Here is a 24,142-nt window from a genome sequence, read left to right as displayed (position 1 = left end):
GTAGATAGATGATCAAATAAAATTATAATAAAAACAAGAAAAAATGCCCACTGTAAACTTAAGTGATTAAATTTACTGATATATGTGTGTACTGTGTCGTCGTATTCAGTAGTCTAACTTAAAAAACGGTCGAATCCTTCGTAGAACCTAGGGGCTACGTATTTTGTAGAATGTACTTCGTTCATGAAATTTGATACAACGGAATTTAACATGAACACAATGATTACCTATAGCAATTAATGATTAACTATAGCAAGCTCTTCCGTATGATTCCGAACCACTTCGAATAATCTTGAGCGTTTTTATTTGCTATAAAGGCACATTTTCGTAAAAACAAAATAACTTTCGACCATTCCGAGCTTGACCGCTCCTACTATTAATGTCTTTGAACTTGCGCCATGTGTGGTGTTCTCCATGTTGGCAAACTTGCATCATATAATTATTTTAGTTTTCTTCAAATAATTCAATAATGATTTGAACCTTGCTGCAATACAATACAATAATCAATTCTAAAAAAAACTTAACTTTAAATTAATATTTTTAACAGCATTTGAATTCCTGCATCCAAATTGTTGATTTAAAAACTAAACTTTATTATAAATCATTTACAATGTATCTTGAATACTAGTGAATATTCTTTAAAATTAATAAAATAATTAAATTAAAAATAATTATTTTATTATTACAAATTCTGTCATTTTTATAATTATGACCATGTAGGACAAATTCAAACAACATCGATACAATGTAAATGATAGAAGCGACGTGTGTCAAATTCTCAAGTTGTCGTCTACTCTAGCTTTACCAATTCCGCTGGCCGTTACACAAGAGTAGGCATGAAATAAAACCCACACTGGTACAGTAGACACATAGACGAAACGCTGATGGATGTTTTATTCAAATTCGATCAAATTACAGGAACATACAGGAAGTATATTCAAATTATAGGGAGAGAAGTTTTATAGTGAAAAATGACGATTTTGGAACACTCTTTTTTACGGCATGTGATTGTTTGTTTGAACTTCTTTTCATCGTCATTGAACAGTAATCAGTATTATTCTTGAGCTGTTCTGATGTTAATTCTACTGCCTCTTTCATCTACTTGCTTTATTAGGTGGCAACTCAAAGATTATCCTGTATCTTTGTGCGCAAAATTTATCACCATGTTAAATTTTATTAAAACGCCAAATAATGTCGAAATTAAGTTGGAATCCAGTTAGAGTCTAGTAGGAACATAGTTAGAATCAACTTTCAATTAGAAGATTTTATTGATATTTTAGTAAGATGTTAGTTATTATAAGTTGGAATCAGTTTCAACCAACTTTCAAATAAATGGGTCAATGCGGAAATTCATGGTATTTACTTTTTTCCTGACTCTGGTATTCCGTTGGCTTACTTATCTAGTACGATCAGTCCTCGGGCCACTGTGGGCTATAACATTTTCTAGCCCTGACCCGGACTTCCGTTGGCATACCCATCCTGTATGTCTAAATCTCAGTATTCTAATCAGTGAAATATATTAAAATTTTTATTTAAAAATATGAATCATGATTATTCATATACGTTTTGCTTGAGTTCTTATGGAAAACTCCTATTTTATAACCACTTAAGCCAAAATTCTTTTGATTCGAAAAACTTCAGGAAAGTTGCAACTTATACCTAGAATCATCATAGTTTTTTATGTTAAATTTTATTTGTTTAGTCTTCCGTTGAGGTCTTCTGTGCAGACTTTCAATCTTATTAAAAAATGCTGTAAGACAAAACAATTGGAGTTTGTTTCAGCATTGTGATAAGTCAATCTGACGATTATATTTATTGGAAATATGAAAAATTCCTATTTTGTAATCACTTAATCCAAATTTTTTTTGATTCTAAAAGCTTCAAAGAAAGTTGCAACTTATGTCTAGATTTCTAGAATCATCATAGTTTTTGATTTTTGAATTTCATTTGTTTATATTGAGACCATCTGTGCAGACTTACATTCAAATTGAAAAATACTGTAAGACCAAAAAGTTGAAGTTTGTTTGTGCATTTTGATAACCCAATCTGATGATTGAATTTAATGGAGTTATGGAAAATTCCTATTTTGTAATCATTTAAGCCAAAATTTTTTTACTAGAACTTCAAAGAAGTTACAACTTATATCTAGAATCGATATAGTTTTTTTTGTTAAATTTTATTTGTTTTTATTGAAGCCATCTGATGTGCAGACTCACAATTTCATTGAAAAATACTGTATGATAAAAAAGTTGAAGTTTGTTTGAGCATTTTGATATGCCAATATGATTATTGAATTTAATGGAAATATGGAAAATTTGTTTTTTGTAATTACTTAAGCCAAAATTCTTTTGAACCAAAAAACTTCAAAGAAGTTGCAACTTATATCTAGAATCATCATAGTTTGTTAAATTTAATTTGTTTATATTGAGGTCATCCGATATGCAACTTATACCTAGAATCATCATAGTTTTTTTTCTTGTGTTAAATTTCATTTGTTTATATTGAGGCCATCTGTGCAGATTTACAATCTTATTGAAAAATACTGTAAGACAAAAAAGTTGAAGTTTGTTTGAGCATTTTGATAAGTCAATATGACGATTATATTTGAAGGAAATATGGAAAACTCCTATTTTATAAACACTTAGGCCAAAATTCTTTTGAATCGAAAAATTTCAAAGAAGTTGCAACTTGTATCTAGAATCATCATTTCTTTTGTTAAATTTTATTTGTTTATATTGAGCACCATCTGTGCAGACTTACAATCTTATTGAAAAATGCTGTTAGATAAAAAAGATTGCGCGTAAGATTTACGATTTGTAATTGAAGTAAAACTTATTTGCTACTGTACAAGATGGCATTTAAGTAAAAATAAAAACATCATATAACAATTTGGATAATGTTTATTAGTAATATGGCAACACTCGTGATGCACACATTTAGTAGTGTCAACCAATATACAATATTTATATAATAATAAATTAAAAATTATATATTCATAATAGCATTGAAAATATGTATAAGATTTAAAAACAATAATGTAATTAAAGTCATACTTCTAATATAACATGATCGGTTTGTCATTGTAATTTTGATAAGTCAATATGATGATTGAATTTAATTATTAAATCTTCTGATTAAATTTTTTTTATAATTTCTTACCATACCTCTATCTATTGTATTCGCTTTGTGGTCGCTAAAAGCAAAAGCCTGCTATATCTTCTATATATTCTCTGCCGGCATATAGATGCGCGCAACACGTTTCTGATATTATTTTAGTTCGCTCACATCACACCAAATGCACACACGCATCATATAATCACTGCCAATATCTTCATCATTACAAAAAGATGTTACACATCAAATAACAATTCAAATAAAATGTATTGTTTATTTTGATTCTAGTGGCACGGCGTGTGAAGTCACAACTTCTAGTCACAGTAAAACGACCAATACAGCTCCGAGTTGCTTTAACTAATGTGTTCATTATACAATAAATTATTAAATCTAGTAAATAAATGTTTTTCTACGATGTTTTCTACGTGCAGTGTTTTTGACAGTACCAAGTGTTGAAAGATGTTGTAAAACTTAACGAATTTTATCGCTCTTGTCGATTATCGAAAACTGTGCAAGTCACTTAATTGGAAGCAACAACACTTCTGCATGTTGCAGAAAGTTAAAGTTGTCTACATAGGTGAGATGTACTCCTCTTTACATATATGTTATATGTAGATTTTGCATAGATGCTAGATTTAATTTTTGTCTTTGCATGTCATATCTATTTCACATATTAGGTTGTCAAATATCTCCCTTCCGCTTTTTTGCTCTTGGTTTATAATATAAAAAGGCGGAAGGGATATATTTGACAAACTAATATTTGGAGTGGATATAATTATGCTATGCCGAATTTTTTGATACTTTAAATTTGCAACTATATTTAAACACTCTCAAGCATATATTATTAAATTATCTGAATTGTTGCAATTTACATATCATCATGAGGTAAAATTTCAATAAAATTTGTAACAGGATATTAGAATTAATTTTAAGCGGATTATTGATTTTTAAGTAAATTTTAATTATTTGTAGTGCAATATATGGTGTTAAATAAATAAATATTGTGATTGTCGGATTATCTGCGCAGCACTTGTTGAAAATTATAAAAAAATTCAATTAATTTGAAGAAAAAAGAGAAATTTTGAGATATTATAAAAAACGTTTAAATTTCACAGTAAATTTTTAATAAAAATTCTCAACTGACATCTTTTTTAAATCTACTTAAAAATTTTAATATTACTGAAAGATGTCTTACTAAAGTGAGCAAAAATTAAAGAAATTAACACTTAATATCTGATAATTATTTTAGTCGATATAGTTGTTGATAATTTTTGTATCTATAAGATAGTTAATGAGTTTTTAATCTTTACTATCGAGTTTGACATTGATCTTGAATAAAATTTTGTAAAAATGTATGAATCTGTTAATATATTAACAAATAAAGCTCTTAGAATAACCATCTAATACTAAAATATAATAAATATCTGTTAAAAATAATTAAAATACCATAATTTTAAAATGGGGTTGATCAATATTCATATGAGAATCAACTGAATTATATAGGTCACAACCTCTCGAAACACTTTCTATTTTGTTAGACGTTTTCGATAGCTAATTCAAAAATAGGTTTAAAAATACAAAATAAAAGATATGAATATTAATATATTGCAGTACGAATTTGATGCACATGTTAATTTTAAAATAAAAAATATTTTACTTTCAATTTTTTTAAATCTTTTCAGCATGACTTAGATTCAGATGATTACAAAATGATAGAAATTGCCTTATTTTGAATTCAAGAAATTTCAGAATAACCTATAAATTTTTTAATGAGAATATTTGTCCAATTTGTCATTTAATTCAATATTATTGATTCCAATTTGATGTGATTGTTGGTTGATTAATTCTAGCCTTGTGCATAATTTACCTTTTCCAATGCTTTAAATGTTTTTACATTATGCATGAAATTTTGTCAACTGTTACTTAATTTTATTGCCATTTGCTATTTTCAACATTTTTCATTATATCAGTCATTTTCTTGACTCGGATATTGAGAAAAAACTTTTTACCATTGCATCAGCTCATCTCTAAATATCATCTAAAAGATAAATTATCATTTACCCAAAAGCTAAAATTAATGTATCAAGTTCGATATATTTCAATAGATTTCTTGAAATTCACTGAATAATGCTAAATTCAACGCCTTCCGTGTTTGAAGAGTTTAATTTGAATAAATCGCTCATTTCTATAGATTTATTCTAACAGAAAGGCCGGTTCAAAAAGCTGTCTAATAAATTCAGCAAACGAATGTTAAAATGGGATTGTGTGGGAATATGTTCCAATGCATATAAAATTTGATTTGTGGTAGTAAAGGTATTTAGTAAAAGTTTTTTTTCAAACTCAACTAAAAACATGTTAGCCCGTGGTTAAAATATTGGTACTTTATTAAATGAGTCACTTGTTACACAAAAATATTACTCTATTTTAACTAATAAGAATAAAATATATTGAAAATAAAAATAAAAGTTATTTATTGCTTTATAAAGAAACCTTACTGAATGATATATATTGATATAACTTTTAGGATGCAAGAATTTATTCCTGATACTTTATATAATATGCATAAATAAATAGTTTATGATATCAAGGACAAATTTAAATTAACATGGAGATAATAGAAAAAATAGCTAAAAATTTGATATATACATACGATACATACGATTTATCATATAATTTGTAAATTGATTTTTACTTCCTTCAAATTGATTATAAGATTGCTTTCCTCTTGCGATCATGTGCTAAATGATTCTAAATGGTGAATACAATACTGAAATGTGATTATATAAAAAATATTCTGACATAATATCCGAAAACATATTTGTAAGATTTAACACATATTGTTATAATTTAATTTAATTTTGTTGGCTTTTGCAAACTATGATAAATATTTGAACTTTTATTTTTACTTTATGTTTGAAGTCATTCAGTAGTTTCAAAGATTACTTAGCTTTAAGTACAGCTTTTTTATTTTACACACTGAGTTTAGTTTGTAATATTATAATTTAAAAACCATTTCTAGTAAATAAATAACACCAGTTAGATTCTGATTAAAATCTAATCGGTTTAATTCCGATGGGATTCTAATAAGATTCCGTTTGTTTGCACATCTTCGTTCTGCTAAATGTGTAGAGTCAGAAATTTATTGACTTATTTTTCCAATTTAGTTTCATCATCATACACATTCTTTTTAATTATTATAATATCAATAAAAGCGTGCTACTTTTAGTCACATTTTAAACTTTTTTTTAAATAAAATGCTTTGATTTAATGATAAACTACATAAAGCTCTGATGATTTGTGAAAGTTTTTTAAATGCAAAACAGATATAACTTAGACGTCTATTATGAAATATTGGTTTGCCCTGTAATTTGTTGATAACATTTAGTCATCTTCGAATATATTAATTATGCCAATGAAATCATTCGTGTTCGAAACGCAGGTATCGTATCGTAGGACATGTTCATTAATTAGATAAACATTATGTAAGCATTTAGATCGCCAATGTGTTTAAATATTCCATATCCAATGTCAAACAAATGAATTTTTGACATATGAAACAAAATTCTAAATCTTTTTTTAATAAGTAGAAATACGTTTTTGTATATTTAAATAATTTGGTAAAATAAACCAAAATGCGACATGCATAAGTTTAAAAATTCATGTATATGCAATTTTGCCTTATTTCTGAATTATATAATTTTATCTGCCAACATATACTGTTGACTGTATCTTATATTATTTTAATTTCTGGCACATCTCAGCTGCTTTTTGACGATAATAATGGAGACATTACATTTTCTTTGTATATCATATTCTATTATTATCTAGGTTCATAATTTAATTTTTTTCCATTTCTTCATTATTATAGTTTTATCGTTCATTAAATCTTAACATTTTCCTTTGACAAACTCTAAAAAGAATTGTCAAAATCCGAACAATCGTTTAGGAGAAGTATCAAATCATACAACCGTATAGAATAGTTTTATATATAAGATTCAGATATTCAGATAGATAAGATTAAGATTTAGATATAAGATTATATATAAGAGAATTCTATGGACTCTATAATTTTATGCAACTGCATAATTTAAGTTCACTAGTTTGAGCTATTTTATATCTTACTTTCATTCTATTTTTCTAATAGAGATTCGCATAATATGCCGCAACTTTAGGTCTGTACTTTATTAATTTTTTTAACTCAGTTTTGCATATTTTTTTATGTATTTCATGCCAAGATATTCATAACCAAACGACGATCTTATTTTTTGTCAAATAACATTATGTTGCGAAATTTTGAGAAAATCTTCTGCTTTTCCTTGCATTTCTTCTTTTGCCATATTAATATACACATATTAATTTCTACTTTCTTTTCCCCAATAGCATAAATGTGTACATATATAGAAGCGCCATGAAACCATTTTCTAATTATCTTAGTGTCATTACTTTAATTACGAATATGGTATGTGAAAAGCAATAAAATTCTAATAGTAGACAACAGTAATATAACACTAGAACTTGACGCGCATTATACTAACTATAAGAAAAGTTGCGATAAAAAGTTACAATGGACAAGTGAAGCCGTATTTGAGTCAAGTCAAGCACCTTATAATGAGTTGATATAGCTACAAGTGAAACGCACTTGTTTTTATATTTGATATTTCATAATAGTTGACGACAGTTCAATAAAAAATTCGAGTGTTTAACACATATTCTTAGATGACCTAGCCAGACCAAGATGACGTAAATCGACGTTCGATACCTGAAATTAATACATTCTTATGTGGGAAAAATGTATATTCAATTTTTTCTTATCGCCGATTTTAAATTAATCTATTAATAATATTTAGTGCGTTATTTATGAATATTCCATTTCAAAATGTAGGTTGAGAGGAAATCGTGAGGGTCTAATGAATGACTAGTTCTGAAACGTGTCTCGAATGTTACGTGTCCATATTCATACGTAATTAATATCAATTATCATATTGATATTCTAAATTTTGCACGTTCATCCGGCAGGTCTACCTGGCTTGCTGCGAACACATATGCAAGACGCACCTCATCGTATTTGTCTGTGTCGACTAGAGGTGACAAATATGTGATACAACCTTGTTTTTATATTGAGATATTACATTTTATGACGGTTTCTTTGCAAAATATCTTCAGTATATTTTTACAGATAAAGCTTGATTTTTTGCTAACTAAAATATTCCATGTGGTAAGTTGTTAAAAAACCTAAATTGAATATAATTTGAAACAATAATAACTAGTTGTGTATGACATGGTGCTGGAACTTCGCGTACCGTAGTTTAAATTTCTTAAACGCTTTTGAATTTTTTGCAAAGTTTGATTTATTTTCAAAAGAATCGCGTTTCGTAGCTGTTTTATCAAAATCTCTATAAAATATCTAATAATTTGATGTGCATATGTCGAATGATCATTTTTGACCGTCAAATAGCATATTTTTCAACCTTTTTCTTTGTTGTATCTCCGAAACCGCTAGACCTGCCTTCCCAAAAATTTAACCAGTTCTTCATTATATCAATACAAGTGATACGTTTCTTGAATTATTCAAATTGGATACTCCGTTCTTTCAAAATTACTATTCTTGGTACTTTTTACATATCTTTAAACCGGCTGGACATGCCTTTGCCAAAAAGTAATCAGCCCGTCTCCGCATTAATACGATTAGAATGTTTCTTGAATTATTCGAATCGGACTCTCCATTCTCTCAAAACTCATGTTACTTTTTACTCTATATTTTCGAAACGACTGGACCTACCTTTACCAAAAACCAATCAGCACTAATCAGAGCTAATCAGTCTCCCCATCAATCGAATGTTTTTTGAATCATTCAAATTCGATCCATGCTCTCGAAATAGTGAACGAAAAATTGTATCCAAACATACACACATAGGTACATACTACATACATACTCACACACGCACATACATCCATTTTTTCTAAGGTATGCCAAAGTGTTAAGATATATAAAAATTTTAATTTTAGATTTTTTTACGATGACTTTAACTTAACCTACGGGAAGTTAATAATATCTTAGCAAGATTTTAGTCAAAATCAATGAAATCTATTTAGAATCTAGTCAAATTCTGGTCAGAATCCACTCATAATTGAAAGATTTTAGATATAATCAAGTTAGAATCAAGTGAAAATCAGAGAAGATAATTGACAAAGATTAAAACACAGTTACTCGAAGATACTGGATTCTGGAGAAATAATTAGATTTTATACCCAATGTGTTTAAAACGTACGGTAAGATGATCAAATTGGGATAATTTTCTTCTCGAAACTTCTATTTTTTATGTTTTAATTCCGATGATGTGGTGGATGACGCGTCAAACTTTCTATTAGATCCTATTAGATCCTATATCTATAGTAGTCATTTTATATTACAGGTAAAACAAAATTTTTTATTATTTGATAACTAATATTAATTTTGCTTTTAAAATTTTACTCGTAATACTGTACACAGAACGAGCCTTACATGTGTTGATTTGAAATCAAAATGTGAAAATTTTCGTAAGTATAGGTAGATTTTTAGGACAACTTTATATCAAGCAGTAATTTCATTTAAACTAAATATATAAATCAAAATATGATTCCAACCACTAATAGGAAAAACAACCCTGGGATGGTTTCTAACATGAAAAATATTAAAACATTCTGGACAATTATATTGGTTGAAAGACCGACGTTTAAGAGAAGTTAGATTGCAACAGATTGTAAATCTTTGAGTTCTCGAGTTTAATACCTATGAAGGCAATAAAAGTTTGTACAATAATATATATTAATAAAAATACTAGATTATTACATATTTACTAAATATTTCTAATTTTCTATCGATGATTATTAATACAGTTTTCTTTTTCTGTTGCATTCAAAATAAACAATGTTACTTTTTTATAAATAAATAATGTTATTATTTAAATTCGTTTAGTTCCAGCAATTTACGGTAACGCACCACAATGCAGTGCATCACCAATTTAAATTTAAAGCCAACAAACGTTTATTTTTAACAATATGTTATTTACTTGTATTTAAATACAAATGCATCTAATTTAGTGGTTTTGCTTCTGTGATTAGTGAATCATGACATTGGATATCGTGCCTTATATGTATCAGGCAGACAATAATGAATGCATAATGAGTGCAATGATGTCGACCACAACAAGATTTCGTTGCACGCTCCAGTGCTTTTTGTTTATGTACTAAATTCAGGGCTAACATTAAAGAATTTTTTTTTTTAATATTTTTTAACAGCAATCAGAACCTTACGTCCTATGAGCTGTTGGGCTGAAACTTCTCCTTACTTCGTATTTTTTAGATGGTAACCCAATGGTTAATCCATCCATATTTGATGATTTTTGTTATTAGAATTAATCTAATAGGGCTGCCTTTTTATTGGTGCAGCAATAAAAGGGCAAGGACTATTTTCACTTGGAAACATATTGCTATCTATATTTCCAAGTGAAAATCAAAAGCTATCTATATTTCCAAGTGAAAATCGTTGTCACTGCTGCCTGACAACAGGCTGCTCGAAGTGGGTACCGAACCCGGGACCTCTGATTCAGGTTCTGTCGCTCTTAACCGCAAGGGAAGGTATACCTACGGGCGAGCCCATTAACGAATTTATTTAAAAAAAAAAGAAAATTGTCATCCAGGAATAAAAATGGCTTGTTAATAATGCAGTATCAAATCCGGTGCAACCTGATAGAACGATATCAATTAGTAGTGATAACCATTTCTACTTAATATAAATTAGTTTCCACGTGTAATCGATCTTTCGGAGCTTTGCAACAATATACAAATACCATTGCAACTAGAAGTATTAAATTTTTTCGCAAAGGGAAAGTACCATTGGGTTACGTTCTCATACTGTTTGCTAATAAGAGGAAATACATCACAACTGCCCGAAGAACATTAAAATAGTTCTGATTTATATTAAATACAAAGAGAAGGATTAGATAAAATCAAGTTTGCTCATTGTTTAATTTGTTAGGGTATATAGTTTATATAAAAAACAACTAATTAATTTATATTTTTGTTTTTTGTGCTTTGCCTTTGCTGTTAATATACACAAATGGTACTTCGTATTTATTTTTTTTCTAATTAGAATAATTTATGCATATTTATTATACATCTCAAATATAGTTAAGTGTTTATCAATAGAATTATTGGTAGTTTACTCAAAAAAGCATTCAAATTTGCAAAAATTAGTATATTTTTGGTAAATATTAAATTAGGTTTCATTCCCAACTTTTATTTTGCAGGAAGTTAAAAATTGAAACAGTTATGCTAAATAATGAAATAAAATTCAGCACACACATCAATTGGTCGTAAAATATATTTCCATCAACATTTATGACTTTGGCAATACTGCGTAAAATATATACATACACATTAGAAAATGTGAATACCTATATAATTTCTGGGTCATAAAAATAAACAAAATTAAAAAATAGATTTAGCTTGTGCGCTCGATTGAAGATTGCCTAATTTATAATTAGTATTCATAATAGTACAGCATCTATATGCTCAAAAATAAAATGAATATGATAAATAACTATATATTAAACTATATATGATGGATAACTATATATGACAAATACTATATATTTAACTATATATGATTGAATAACTATATATTAAACTGAAATATATACATACACATTAGAAAATGTGAATACCTATATAATTTCTGGGTCATAAAAATAAACAAAATTAAAAAATAGATTTAGCTTGTGCGCTCGATTGAAGATTGCCTAATTTATAATTAGTATTCATAATAGTACAGCATCTATATGCTCAAAAATAAAATGAATATGATAAATAACTATATATTAAACTATATATGATGGATAACTATATATGACAAATACTATATATTTAACTATATATGATTGAATAACTATATATTAAACTGGTACATGAATACTTACAATATTAATAATAATTATAATATATTAATGGTTACTTTTGATCACGTTTTTTTAAAACAAAATTATTTTGCGATTTACAATATTTAAAGTCAATTATTTCTTTATTTAAATTTCAAAATAGATTTAAAGTTTTATTCAAGAACACTATAGCTATAAATCTCACAAGGTGCAAGTGGCATTTAGCCTTTAAATGATAAACTTAATCAACCGATATTGAGATTTTGGCTATTTACATAAAAATTTTAACTTTTTATTTCGAAAATAATTTTTTTGCTTTCACTAAAAACTATATTCAATTCAATTTTCAATGATATCTCTCAAACACATTTATAAAACCTGTAATTATAGTGCAAAAACAAGTGCTTGCATCCTAAACGCGCAGCCCATTATTCCCAATTTTAATGAATTTATATAATTAAATTAATATTCGTAGGCCGGTGTAATGCATAAAATTTGTTGTTTTGTTTAATTTAATTAATAAAAAACGCCGAAATATTTTTTTAGAGGGATTAATAAATTATTTTGTCAAATATTAAGTATATGTTATGAGAAAATACTGGCACAATTAGTAAGTTTATTTTTGTAATCAAGTCGGAATCAAGTTAGAATCTAGTCAGTATCAACTTAGTATTTGAAGATCTTATTAATATTTAAGTAAGATTGTAGTTACAATCAACTTAGGACCAAGTCAGAATCTAGTTTTTTTTTTAATTTTATTTGGCCTCGCTTACTCTGAGCATTTAATCATCTACAACATTTTATTTTATTTTCATTCTTATACTATTTTTTATATCATATTCAATCTTATATATCTTATTCTATATTTTTATTCTTATTTTTTTTCTTCAATTTCTTTCGATTATTTTTTTTTTCAATTTGGCTTCTTCATTCTCTCACTTCAATTCTTGCTTTTTCATTTCAAATTTCTAATTCTATTCAACTCCTATCTTTCCTTCGATTTAATATTTTTTCATTCTTCTTTGAATCTCATCGAGTTCTAATTTGTTTTTTCCAACTCATAATACAACTCAGCTATTCGAACTCTGCAATTTCTATTTTTTCTCTTAATTTTTTCATTCGAATTCTACTTAACAAATCCAATTTTAATTAGATTTGTATTAACTACATATATTGTTTTCCTTAAATTCTAAGTCAATGACAGGATTTGATCCAAAGATCCCAGTCGAACCCGCTACTAAGTGAGCTATGCTCACCACCAGAATTTAGTTAGAATCAATATAGAATCAAGTTTGAATCCACTTATTGTTAGAATTAGGTTTGATCCCCTTAGGTTTCAGTTTTAGATCTTTTATGACTATTATTACGGGACTATATACTGAAGATTAAATCTTATTAAAAACAGTTCATATCTGTTTATCGACACGTCGTTAAATTGTATTTGCTAATTTCTACTGACCCAGTAAACGTGCTAGTGTCTCTAATCCCGACGGGAAGGATGTGGGTATAAATAGACGTAAGCCTAACACGACGGGTCGGTCAATGTTTACGCTTACAAGTTGTTTGTAGCGAACAAACTAACACTTTACACATTCTACTGCACAGCAATTTGAGTAAACTTTTGGCACACTTGTTAATCAAATCCTCCGAAAGCACAGGGTTAAACATTTTGACTTATTGTGAAAACTACTGGGGGCACTTTGCCTTTGAACATAACCTGCAGATTTATAAATAAATTCTAAATAAAATTATAAATGATGCGAACAAACTAACACTTTACACATTCTACTGCACAGCAATTTGAGTAAACTTTTGGCACACTTGTTAATCAAATCCTCGGAAAGCACAGGGTTAAGCATTTTGACTTACTGTAAAAACTACAGGTGACACTTTGGCAGAAACCTGCAGGTTTATAAACAAATTCTAAATAAAATTTTAAATGATGCGAACAAACTAACACTTTACACATTCTACTGTACAGTAATTTGAGTAAAGTTTTGGCACACTTGTTCACTAATCAAATCCTCTGAAAGCACAGGGTTAAGCATTTTGACTTACTGTGAAAACTACAGGTGACACTTTGGCAGAAACCTGCAGGTTTATAAACAAATTCTAAATAAAATTTTAAATGATGCGAACAAACTAACACTTTACACATTCTACTGTACAGTAATTTGAGTAAACTTTTGGCACACTTGTTAATCAAATCCTCCGAAAGCACAGGGTTAAGCATTTTGACTTATTTTAAAAACTACTGCTGACACTTTAGCTTTAAACAAAACCTGCAGATTTATAAACAAATTTTAAATAAAACTAGCGGGGTGCATGGCATCGTGCCTTAAGGCAAATTGCTAGAACTTTCCGTACCGTAATTAATAATCTTGGGACGGAACCCAAAAAAAATTCACAAAATGTGTACACATTATTAAAATCTCTATAAAATATCTGATAATTTGATATACATAAGTCCAATAAACATTTTTGACCACCAAATGACATTTTTTAACTCATTTTTATTGAGAGTCCATTATCATTGGGCCTGCCTTCCCAAAAATTTTATCAGTTCTTCATCTTGTCAATACAAGTAAAATGTTTTTGGAATTATTAAAATCGGACGCTCTGTTCTCTTAAAAACTGAGTTACCGTTTTTGGCACTTTTTGCGCCGTATCTTCGGAACGGCTAGACTTGCCTTCGCCAAGAACTAATCGCACGTCTTCTTATTAATACGAATCAAATGTTTTTATTCGAATGTTTATCGAATTATTCAAATCGGTTGATCGGTGTTCCCAAAATCGTCGACGAAAATTTGTATCCGCACACACACACACACACACACACGATATATAAACATTTTCATTTTCGATTTTTTTGCGATTACTATAACTTGCTGATAACGGGAAGTTAATTAATAAACTAGTGGTTCATCATATAATGTTTTAAGATAAATCTTAGTAATGATAAATAATGTTTTAATATAAAATCTTAAAGTTAAATTTTTTTATATTTAATAATTTCATTATTCAGTTCGCACATTTTTATTGTCGGATGCATTATCGTTGCTTAAATCTCTTTCGAACCCGCTTCGAGCTGCCTGATTTCAAGCAGTAGTGACACCAGCTTTTACTTCAGAATATAGATAACAATTCCAAAGTTTCCAAGTGAAAATAGTTCTTACCCGGCATTTCTGCATCAATAAAATTATTCGCAATATTACAGAAATTGTATTAATAATTCAGCATATAGAGATGAGATAATTGTTTGGGTTGTCATCTTTGGAACTGACTAGTATTGAGTATTAATATTAAGTCAAATCAGCACAACAGTCTGTAGGATTCTTAAGTTTCGATTAATTTCTATAAAAAGCTTCTAATTCTATGTAATGCTATCGTCATAGAAAATGTTTATAGATTTCCAGTTTCAGTACAGTAAAAGAGATTTACTTTGTTTTTTTTAGATTAATGCAACTTATTCCTTTTAGTCACTGAATTGAATTTCATACAACCACTCTGACGATATCTCGTATATTATCTTTTTTGAGAATGCACTTTATTAAGAGTTCTTTTTTGCAGCACATAAAAAAAATCTCATTTTTGTTGTATAAAGATTATAATTTTTCATCAACTATCCTGAAACTTTAGATAATTGCAAAAAAATAAATATGGCGCTTCAATCATGTATATTATGTAAATATTATACCTCTAATCTAAAATACTAAGCAAATTATAATATAAATAAACTTCTTCTAAGTTAATTTAAAACTTCATTCAAACTGTAAAACTAACAAGAAGAATTCTATAAATAAAAATGCGATATCGGAAATACCTTCAAAACCGCACGAAGTCACGTATTGCGAATTATGTGTGAAGTTTATATAAATGTGTGTTCCATCTCAGTAATAAGTTATTCTATTCCAAAACCAATTTGTAAATATTTTGTTAACCTACAAACATAGCATATTTATTTTCATCTTTCAATCATTCAAGCCATTAAAATATAAATCACAAATTTCTGAAATATTATTTCTAAATATTCTGAAGTAATTAACTATAATAAAAAAAAATTAATAGTTCACCAGATCAAAAGGTCCAACACCGATATCTTAAAAACATGTAAAGTTTGTAAAAAAAAAATCAACAATAATATTTGAAAGTAGAGGGAAAAATGCATAAAACAGCCATCAACTTGATTTTTACGACTTTGCTATCGGGAAAAAAGGCCAATGTTTGAAAATCTATTACAAAAGTATTTTCTTTCATTATTTGCTATGTTGTTTGTGCAATGTTATTTTATTTACGAGCTTTTAATGTAATTTTATGTATGTATATGTTATTTAATTGTTTGATAAGATGTATTATTAATTTTAAGTTGGATTCAACAGCTTTTTTCCACCAACCATATCTCAAAAATAAATAAAGCTAGGAATTTTTAAACAACAATATTTGAAAGTAGAAGGCAAAAAGTTTGCAAGTTTGCCACTGTTTTAAATGGGTCGATCTTGCTACCACGAAATAAATGGCCACATTGTCAATTTTGTAAGCAAATTTTTTTTATTGTTGTTAGACCTTTAGTTTTTGAGCACAGTTGTTAAGTTTACCATTTCACAAACTTTTGAAAAATAGTAGACAACTATAGTTCTACAATGACGAAATAGCTGAGATTTTACTAAAATTAGTTACATGGTCGGATACATGTTAATTGTTTTGATGTAATTGGATTTGTTTTCACAGTATATTTGCTAAGAGTCAAACTGAACATTTGTGCAACTTTTAAATTAAAATTTTGAATCAATTTTAAATAAATTTTTATTTGAATTATCAATATCACACTGGGAATGCTTGCACATAATTTAGAAAAGCATAGTAAAAAACAATGATAAATAACAGACGTATATCACTAACAGAGTTTTCAGAAGCAAGACAAGGGAGATATTAAACAAATGAAAATGAAAAATAAAGCAAATATTGTGTTGTGAACATTGTTGGAGCTCATATCTCAAGATTGTTCACTCTAAATAAAATTTTATTCTAACACTACTAATGAATATTTCTGAAGCAATACAAGATCAAGCTTATTTTAAGATTTAGATTATTTTTATTTTTAGACTAGCAAACCCGACGAACTCCGTTTCGCCACCAGATGGTTTCGTGAGAAAGATGAAGAAATTTTTTGTTTATTTTATATTTGAAAAGGAAAAATGTGATTTTATTATAAAACAGTAATGAATTTATTTCGATTACAAAAATGAAGTGTTTTTTAGTTGAACTTCTCTAAGTAAATGAAAGTAAATCCGCAAATTATCCGTTTCATTGAAGTGCTCTTTGGTAAACCACATTTTTTGTTTTTTGGTCTGACGTTAACACAAACAAAGCGGATGGTTTTCCAACTCGTGAACAGGCAACGTATAACTGCCCATGTGAAAAACAATGATTTTCTAAATAATCTATTTGATATTTATCCCGCAAACACTAAGCGATTGGCTTTGCGACTTGTTATTGCGAACGCAAGGCGAACTGGAAATTGCAATCGTTTGAAGTCAAACGAAAGACCAGTCGGAATTATTGGCATGTCACCAAATCGCCAGCAATTTTTGATTTAATGGTGAAATTCAGTGCGTGTATATCATTATTCTTTGCGGCAAGAATTGCTCGTTGACTTAACTTAAATTGTCGATATCAGTTCGTGCGTTCTGGAGTTATTTCGTCAGGAGGGAAAACCCGACTTATTTTTATATATATAGAATATAGAAGATAATCTATTTGAAATTATTTAAAACAATTGTTGATTATTTTTATTACTCGAATTGTTAATTACGGTGCGTGAAGTTCCAGCAATTTGCATTAGGGCACGATGCCATGCACCACTAATTTTCTTAGCTATAAACCTTGCGGGGCCCGAGACCTTTCCAACAAATGCTAAATTGTCGATATCAGTTCGTGCGTTCTGGAGTTATTTCGTCAGGAAGGAAAACCCGACTTTTTTTGAATATTTCTGAAGAAATGCAAGGTCAAGCTTATATATAGTGTATCACTGTTATCACTGTAAAAAATATCCTATGAATTTTTGCCAATTAACTCTATTGAAAAATGTAATTAGTTCTTAGTCAATTAGTAAATTGAAATTTATTATTGTTATTTTACAGACCCTCCAAAAAAGATGCAACGCTGTCCGTACATCCATGAGATGCGCGAAAGACTCTTAGGCCAACCGGAGGCTCTCTCGATGGAGCCTCTGACCGAAGAGAGCGTCCTCGCTGAACAGCAGTTGGAAGAGCAACAACGGCAGCAGCAACAGCAACGTGTGCAACAGCACAATGCGCACAACAATCAACAGCATCAGGTCGGATCAGTCGTTAAGGTAGATTGATAAATTACCTTCGAATCATGCAATATGCCTGATAAATGCGAAGATAATTCAGTCCATAAATTTTATACTCTGGACAAAATATTTTTATCAAAAATCAGTTTAAAAATGAATATATATATATATATATATATATATATATATATATAATATTCTTCTGTGCGAGTATATGATTTGATACTTCACCTAAAAGGTTATTCAGATTTTGATAATTATTTTTAGAGTTTGTCAAAAGAAAATTTTTAAGATTTAATGAACGATAAAACTTTAGTAATATTGTAGATTTTTTTATTCATATTTAAATTACAATCTGTCTTATAATTAAAAGACATTTAGTAATTAATCTGAGACTTAGCCTAGGTATAATGTTTTTAGAGAACCACCCATTGGTACGTTTCCTAATTTATGAAAATATGTACTAAATTTGATGATAAAGGAAATAAACAGATGATTAATAATAGCATAAAGTACAAATAAATAATAATAATAATATTAATAATACCTTAATAATAATATATTGTAGAAATGAATGGCAATAATTACAAAAAACACTTATCATTGTTTGACATTGAAAACATTTGAACGCTCATTAGCTAGAAATGTCAATTTACTTGAAATTTGAATTTAGCTGATATTATGAGCCTAGATAATATTAGAATATAACATATAAGAAAAATGCTAGTTATTGTTATAAAAATTTTACTGCTTATGCTAAGATCCTAAATGAAATGAATCACAAACGCAGGACATCAAATAGGTTATTAAAAGTATAGGAAAGGATGATAAAAAAATTGTAACTTTTGATTTGTAGACGTGGGTAGAGGACAACGTCTGCCGGGTCATCTATTATACATATATTAATTTATTTATTTATATATTTATTTTTTATATGAGAATGTTCTTCATACATCGAATAAACAGCAAAGATTTATAATCTTCAAATTTTCTAAAAGTTCTTATATAAAACTTTATGTCATCATCAGTGGATATTTTTAGACATGTTTTTTTACATCAACATATAAATAAAAGTATCAATATATACCACCAACCCAGGAAAACAAATTATATTAGCAACTTGCCTGTGACTTGTGCGATTCGTACTACAGTAAATACATGATATTGCATTGCGCCGGGCGAAATATGTGACACTCATTTACATTTACATACATATGTTTACTTAATAAACAATTGACATGTATGATTAACATTTTTATTAGAACAAAGAATATTTTTTGTAATTTCTATATGTACCTAACTAAAATTAAAAAAATAAGTGTAACAAAAACAATTTTGATATTTGAGCTCCAACAATGTTCATAACACAATATTGCTTTAGTCTTGTTTTTAACTTTATTTTTCATTTTCATTTAGTTTAATATTTCCCTTGTCTTGCTTCTAAAAACTCTGTTAGTGATATACGTTTGTTAATTATCATTGTTTTTTTACTATGCTTTTCTAAATTATGTGCGTGCATTCCCAGTGATATTGATAATTCAAATAAAAATTAATTTAAAATTGATTTAAAATTTTAATTTGAAATTTAAAATTTAAACTATATATATTTACTTAGCAATTATACTGTTTAACTAATTTCAATAAAATCTCAGCTAATTCGTCATTGTAGAACTATATTTTTTACTATTTTTCAAAAGACCGTGCTCAAAAACTAAAGCTCTAACAACAATGTGGTTATTTATTTTGTGGTAGCGGACTCGACGCATTTAAAACAGTGTTTACTTGCTAACTTTTTGCCTTCTACTTTCAAATATTGTTGTTAAAAAATTCCTACCTTTACTTGTTTTTGAGATATGGTTGGTGCAGCTTTTCACTCGCGAATCTTTAAGCCCCGTTGTACCTCATATATATTTATTAATATATATATATATATATATATATATAATCGAATGTATGTATTATTTCGTTTCTAGTTAAACTCTGATGGATACGGATCTCATACAAGTCCGGCTCACGTCCGGACGCGTTTAGTTCCGCCGGATTTAGGGGAGGATTTCAACTGTTTGAACGGAAACGAGGAATATTATGATCCACGATTTCCTAAAAATGCCAAGTAAGTTGTAATTATTATTTTATGATTATTCAATGCATACTCGTTAGCAACGGATTATTGATAAATGAATACTTCTATTTTACTGCTTGTACCTTTTTGAAAATCAAAATTCAGTCGTTTGTAAAGATAAACTCAAACTATTTTGCTGGTTTTGAATCTACGAAAACATTATTATGGTTAACGATATTATTGCTTTACATGATGTAGTCTTTAATGAATGCATATTCATTTCTTTTAATGATTATTTTAAATTTCAAGTAATTATTTCAGAACATTTATTTCATGTTATGTAAATCTCACTGATTACCTATAAAACAATATAACAAATTTCAATCATCGAATAAGTTTTCTAAAAGAACTGTAATAATTATCGTTGCAATGATCGAAGTATATTCAAATCCCTTCTCTATTGAATATAATATGTGAAAAATGTCAACAAAAGGAACACATGTGTGCACCTCGTATATTTTTTGAATCACATCATAAAATGTTTATGCTACAACGATTATAAAAATGACGAGCTAGCTAAATTTAATAAAGTGTTTTTTTACAACTTTTGCAATTATGTTGCAGAGATTTTCGGCTTATAGAATATTCAGTGCACATTTATTCTATGTTCTTATTTCTCCATTGAAAATTCATGTAATTTGTACGTTGTCGTTCCTTTTAATACATTTATATTACAAGAAATAATTGATTTATGATTTTGTATTATTCGGCGCTGTTTCCAAAATAAAACCTATATGAAAATTTAAAATTTCAGTTCAGGTTGTATTTATATGATGTTTTTATTATATAAATGAGCTAATAAACCCTGCCTTCCTTCCCTTTCTATATAATCTTTATACATATAATTCTAAACAATATTATCTTTTTCATATATTTTATTATTTGTTCAGCATATGCTGTCTACTATCTATATTATTTTTCATTCCATTTCTTTTGCTTTTATTTTTTGCAATAAGTTTACATTACGTTGGTATGAATCAGTTTAATTTCCTTATTTTTTGTTGTTTTTTTCTGATTTTCTTTTAAAACTCAACTATAAATATCTTTAATTGCTGTTTTTACTCATATATTACTCACAAATCATAATCTTTTCAAACGCTAGTGAAGTTCTTCCTAACGAAGGCTTCTTATACAAGCAATTATGGAATTATAATCAATAAATTTTATGAATTTTCTATTAACAATCTTACTAAAATTCTAGCAGGTATTAGTAAGATTTCTAATTAAATAATAACTCAATTTATATTATTAATAACCAGCATATTAAACTTTTTAATTGAGTTATATTGACAAACTGCAATTATGGCGCGAGCCCAATTAATTGTGTAAATTAATATAAGTGTTTCTAGTCTGCTCTCTTTGTTTGATTTTAATTTGATACTTTTTTTTGCTTTTATTTTACGATATTATATACGATCTCAGACTCAATAGAGTTGAATATCATGCTGTGAACTGCTTGCAAACAATAAAATTCCTGAAGAGTTGCCTCTTTATTTTAAAACATGGAATCTCATAGTTTTACGATTTTATCAATTGTTGAAGGGAAAAAAATTAAAAAAATTCAAAATTCAAATATTTAGTAAGAGTAAATATGTAGGAAGGTTTAAGCGATATGTTGGAAAGATTTTAGTAATATTTAGTAATAGTAATCCAGTCGGAATCATATTAGAACTTAGTGAGAATCCATTTGGAATTTATTTGAAATCTGTTGAGAATCTAGTAAGAGTCTTTTAAAACCTACTGAAAAAAATTAGTCAGAATCTCTAAGAATTTTCATTAAACTTTTAAAATGGTGAAATCGGTTTAGCCATTTTTGAGGAAACGTCGAAGAAATTACTTTTTTTTTACTCATCTCATTATAAAAGCGACTTTTGCCAGAATATTTGTTTATTTTTTACGATATTTTTTTAAATTTTAATGAATTTTTAAATTTAAGCCACTTGAGCTATAACATTTTAGAATGAACATGATCTCTATCATCATAAAGAAAATTTATCTAAATTATCCAAAATAAAATTTGACAAAATTGACGTGACAAAGCCCTGGGAAGGTTATATTGTCAGATCCTTCGTTCGAAAATGACTTCTTATATAAATACATTAAATGATGTTTTGCCCTACCCACTTAAAGTGATAAAGCTGATTGTGGAGCATAACATATAATTTAAAGAAATTGGTTAAAAGCTTTGTAAACGCTGTTACATAAATAAACCAGAAGTTTTAATATGAAAATTAGTCATTTTATATTTGTTTATATGGAAACGTTATTAATTATTATAATGCTGGAAAAAAATGCTTAAATAACATATTTAAATATTAGGAATAGTCTCTGAAAATTATTACCCAGAGGATAAAATTAATAAACATTAATAAAACTTGAAATTCATTTGCCAAAAGATATTTCATACGAAATTATGATCATACCAATAAATTATTTTTAATTGATTTTAAATCAAATATATTAGTTTTCTATATGTTTACTGCAACGACTAACATTAAAATTTATGGTTTTGCGCGCGATGAAAGATATATGATTTATTTTAAAATCCTAGATTGAAATTTGTAATATAAAATCATTTACACGTGTGTGTTTACCTCTATATATATGTACAATCAACCAAAACACATTGAACCCTATGAAAATAACCTACTTACTAATACAGGTACTTATAATACATGCAGAAAATCACACCCGCGTATACATGTACGACATGTGACATACACATACAAGATGTATATTTCGGAAGCACAACTTTGAGATCAATATTTGGTCCAGCGAAGAAGCTGCGTTATTGCGCAGGTTCGCAAAGGGTTTTGAACGGAACGAAGGGAACTATATTTCTTGTATTGTGAAATCAGTTACCTATGAAGGTTAATAACACTCTTAGTTGTTTATTTACTATTTGATCAGCACTCCATCCATCGGATCCATCCATCGGATACGTACATTTTTGTGGATACATTAACTTTAAAAAAATAATTATAATAATTAATGTCTGGTTATTTTTACTTTTTTTCTACTTTGCGTGTTTCATAAGTTTTTTCCTCTAGTTTTGATTTTATCAGTAGTATCCTTTTTACTTTAAAAGCCTCTTTAGGTGATGATGATCTCCGCCCTATTATACTCTATTCATTTTATGTTAAGATTCTTCTCAAGTACTTACTACGTAAACATCTTCCTCCATTGTACTAAATATGTCAATATTTTTCACGGCTATTTTTTCTTAGAAGTTCTTAGACACTTTAGTCGCTGATCGTCTTCTTTATGTTGTTCAATCGCTTTTTCCTATTGATTCCCATGATAAAAATTTTCTTATGGTCAGATAACTTCTGTTTACGAACTTAAAATGACTATCACTGGCTAACATTTTAAAAATCTTATAACTACATATTTTTGTCACCAAAATTACTGAATTCCTTCCATGCCAATGCCAATTCTATGAAATTAAAACAATATAACCAGGTAACTTTTTGCAATAATTTTGGGTCCGTTCATTTCTCTTTGCCTCAAATCGTCTGATTTTGTTGCCATATAGTACTAACTTAATATTTTTATAATTTCGATTACGATCTTCAATTTTTTTTAAAAAAAATCTATTATTAAATCTAGTATTAAATCCGGAATGCAAATTGGACAGTTGTTGATCTATACTTGTTCTCATGTAATAATGATAAT

At 28.0% G+C, this 24,142-nt stretch overlaps 1 pseudogene; it reads left to right on the top strand.

Moving 5' to 3' along the window:
- The first annotated feature begins 3,448 nt into the window (after positions 1–3,448).
- The window catches only part of LOC113373735, a 44,877-nt pseudogene continuing 24,183 nt past the window's right edge, over positions 3,449–24,142 (top strand).

This window comes from Ctenocephalides felis, unplaced genomic scaffold (assembly GCF_003426905.1).
Source record: "Ctenocephalides felis isolate EL2017-DRISC unplaced genomic scaffold, ASM342690v1 CF-g0.4_SCAFFOLD_01604, whole genome shotgun sequence".
NCBI lineage: Eukaryota > Metazoa > Arthropoda > Insecta > Siphonaptera > Pulicidae > Ctenocephalides > Ctenocephalides felis.
The sequence above is the reverse complement of the archived record's forward strand: the minus strand, read 5'-3'. Positions and strand labels throughout refer to the sequence as shown.